The sequence below is a fragment of the Silene latifolia genome, chromosome 7 (genome assembly GCF_048544455.1).
Source record: "Silene latifolia isolate original U9 population chromosome 7, ASM4854445v1, whole genome shotgun sequence".
Taxonomy (NCBI): Eukaryota; Viridiplantae; Streptophyta; class Magnoliopsida; order Caryophyllales; family Caryophyllaceae; genus Silene; species Silene latifolia.
In genome coordinates, this window is record NC_133532.1 from 95424062 (window position 1) to 95428125 (window position 4064).

A 4064-nucleotide genomic window follows, 5' to 3' on the forward strand; every position below is an offset into this window, starting at 1 on the left:
ATGGCCTATCTTTCTTCATTCAAAAGACGAAACTTTTGATGAATTCGATTGTCTTATGAAACGTGTTATAAATAAGTATAAGACTAATCTTGTATCTATTCGTACGGATCATGGCACCGAGTTTGACAATCAAGTTTTCATAGAATATTGTAGAGTTAATGGTGTAGGGCATAATTTTTCTGCACCAAGAACTCCTCAACAAAACGGTGTTGTTGAACGTATGAATAGAACTTTAGAAGATATGGCATGTACAATGCTTTTGTGTAGTGGTTTACCTCGTAACTTTTGGGCTGAAGCCATAAGTACTTCTTGCTACATCCATAATCGTGCTATGATCCGACTGATGTGACCATAATTAGCGCATATTTAGCCCCCGAATTAGCCTTGTTCCCATGCTTTTTAGTGCATATTTGGGTCATTTATTGTCTTTAGTTCTTTGTTTTGCATATTCTTTGAGATTTTGATCCCTTGGTAGGAAAGGAGTGCATATCTTGCATTTTCATGGCAAAACGAGACTAAATTGATCGAATCCAATGACCAAGCATCAAGGAGAAACAAGATTAGAAGGCCTTTGTACATATTATAGTAGATGAGCAATGTTGAGAAAGGATCCTTGAGTCCCCAAGGAAATCCCCAAGGATTTTATGAAGAAAAGGGAAGAAAAGAAAGAAGAAATGTTGCTGAGGCACAATCCGTGCGGTTTCTCCACAATCCGCTCGTCCTCCACAGCACAATCCGTGCGTTTTCTCCTTAAGACGCCCGGGTTAGCAGCCACCAGAATCCGCCCGGATTCCTCCAAAGACGCCCGTGTTCCACCGCCAGAATCCGCCCGTCCCGACTCCAAAACGCACGGATTCCTATACAGCGCAATTTCGTCTTCTCCAAGCTACAAAGAAAGAAGCCCTTCCTTCGAAAAATACCGGCTCCTCCCTGCTCAATCTAAAAAGTGTAATTACTAGTTTAGCCCTTAGTTAACCCTAATGCATCCCCCTAATTTCCACTATAAATACCCCATTAGTCTAATTAGAAGAGCATGTTCTTCTTATCAATAATTAGAGTAGTTAATATCAATCAAATCTCTCTTTAGTATTGTAATCAACAATTAATCAAGTTCTAATACAAGTTTTATTTTCTTAATCTCTCTTTTGTTCATCCTTTATTTTGGGTAATTGAAGATTATTTGGGTTATTATTGGGAGATTGACAACCTCTCAATCAAGCATCAAGTACTTTTATTCTTTGCTTTATTATTGGAATCATTAGTAGGTATAATTCTCTTAATCCCTTTTTAATTATTGTTAATTACTTTTATTTGTTCATCATGTTTCATTTTGTTGGTATGATTGACAACCTTGCTAGCATGATCAACATGATAATGAGTGAGTAGTCTCTTAGCTAGGGTTAATGGGTGATTAGGGGAAACCAACATGAGGAATGATTCATGCTTAAATTAATATGCTTTCATGGTTTATTTGCTTGCTTGTTTTGATCTCAACTCATGCACATGTTATGTTTGATGAAATGTGAGCCTATGAATCCTTGCATTTTTTACCCATCACCTATCTTTTTAATGAGACTTGTAAGACATAAACCAACTCGAGTCTCATTAGACCATGCATGTTGTTGAGTAGGGAAGATTAAGTCGACTTGTAGGTGTTGTACAATCTAATCGATTCGGCTCCGGGACCCAAACTTTCCTATGATTGTAAGATATAACCCAACTCAATCCATCACAACAATAATTGCTTGCTTATAATTTGAGAACATGTTTGTATGATCAATTTCCATGATTCCCCTATGACCCCATGACACCCTAGTGCTTTTTATCAATTGTTTACAACCCTTTTAATTCATCTTGCTTGTTTATTTCCATTGCTATTTTAGTTAGTGACCTTCTACATCAACCCAAATTGTGACACCCCTAAGACACCACTAGTTTCAATAGAAATCTCATCATAATTCCCGTCCCTTGGGATCCGACCTTTACTTGCCTCTTTACTAATTGTAGAGTTGTTTGTGAAGCTATAAATTGTGTTTTGATTCGGACGTGACCCAACGACCACATCTTTTTAATTGTGAACACGAAACGGACCGATCAAAAATGGCGCCGTTGCCGGGGACGGTGTTTACTTGATTTAGATTTTCTTTTATTGTTATTAGTTGTGTCTTTCTTTGCCTTGGGGAAGTAAAACTCCTCAAGGTTTGTTCTAATTGTTTTCAAGTTGTTTGATATTTTGCATGTCTAGAAGGTCACAAGGTGATTTGTTACCTTTTGACCGTGAAATTGAAAGAACCTTGACGAACAATAGGAGATTTGCTAGGAGGAATTTGAGAGGTATTAGTGAGGTTGTTCAACCAACTATTGAGTTCATCAACCCTTTTGCAAGAGAAGGTGAGGAGAACCCATTACAAAATACCCCACAAAATCAACCTATAATGCCTAAGTTTTCGTCACATTCCGTACCCACCGAGGAGAACCTACCCAATGGTACTCCCACACCACAACATCTAACCGGAAATTTTATTGCCAAATCCGCCTTTATCCAATTAGTCGAAAGGAGCCAATTTGGGGGGATGCCTAGTGAAGACCCTCATTCTCATATGGAAACCTTTTGTGACTATTGTGATGCGATTTCTCAAACCGGTGTGACTCAAGACCAAATTCGATGGGTCTTATTTCCTTTTTCTCTAATTGGCACCGCGAAACAATGGTTGAAGGGCCTTGACAAGGCCACTCTCGGAATAGATTCTTGGAAGAAGTTGACTCTAGCTTTCTACAAAAAATTCTACCCACCGGAAAAGACTAACATGCTAAGAGCTCAAATTACGGGTTTTAAGCAAAGGGATGAAGAATCTTTGTATGAAGCTTGGGAGCGGTTTAAGGGAATTTGTCGCTCATGTCCTCACCATGGACTTAGCGAATGGTTCTTGGTACAACAATTTTGGAACGGTTTATATGAAGATTCAAGGAACATTCTCAACATGAAATCAAATGGAATGTTCACCGAAGTTGATGACAATCAAACATGGAACAAGATTGAGGAAATGGCGGTCCATAACTCACAATATAGTAGACCTCGCAAGGCTACTAGAGGAGGAAAGCATGAAGTGGACTCCGTTACTCAATTGGGTGCTCAACTTAGTGCTCACATTGACACAATCAATTTGAAGTTTGAAAAAGCTATGGCTAGACTTGAAGAAGCCTCAAAATCACCAAAGCATCATGTTAATGCCATGACGGCCTCCTCATCAATCCCAAGTGGGATATGTGAGAATTGTGGAACTTTGGGACATGACCAAAGTGAATGTAGGGGAACAAATGAACAAGTGAATGCTTTCCAAGCATACAAGAGTGGTACCCCTTATTCCAATTATTACAATGAAAACACCAAGTTTCACCAAAATCTCTCATACAAAAGCCAAAATGTTCAAAATCCTCAAACAACTTACACCCCACCTCCCATGAGAAACCAAAATCAAAGACCCTTTTACAACCAAAACCAAGGTTACCAAAATCAAAATCCATACAATCACCAAAATGACCAAGGTTTTGATGTTCAAAAAGCGGTCCTCCAAATGCAAAAGAATCAACAAGAATTTTTCACTCAAATGCAAAAAGATAGTCAAGCAAAGGAAACCACCATCAACAACATTCTAGCTCACACCAAGATGTTGGAAATACAATTGACTCAACTAGCATCTTCAAGCTCACAAAGACAAAAGGGGCAATTACCACCTCAAAGTAATCCACCAAGACATGAAACGGTTAGTGTCATTCACTTGAGAAGTGGTACAAGGTATGAAGCACCAAAGAAGCAAGTTGAGGATGAAGTTGTGGAAGATAGTGATAAGGAAGAAATTGTGCAAAACTCCAAAGATGGAGAATCATCAAAAGAAGAAATTTCAATGAAAAATGAAGACAAGGTCAAGGAGAAGGAGCCCATTGTGATTAGACTTCCTTTTCCAAGTCGTCAAGCCAAGCCCAAATTTGATGACCAACTTGGAAAGTTTATGGAAATTGTGAAGAATTTGGAAGTCTCAATTCCTTTCACGGAATTAATCAAT

The 4064-nt window shown here is 38.6% G+C and overlaps 1 non-coding gene across 1 annotated transcript; it reads right to left on the bottom strand.

The window, feature by feature from the left end:
• Positions 1 to 2807: 2807 nt before the first annotated feature.
• Positions 2808 to 2914, bottom strand: LOC141593553 (small nucleolar RNA R71). Its single transcript, XR_012521629.1, has one exon. It is a non-coding gene; the product is annotated as a small nucleolar RNA R71 (small nucleolar RNA).
• Between the last annotated feature and the right edge of the window lie 1150 nt (positions 2915 to 4064).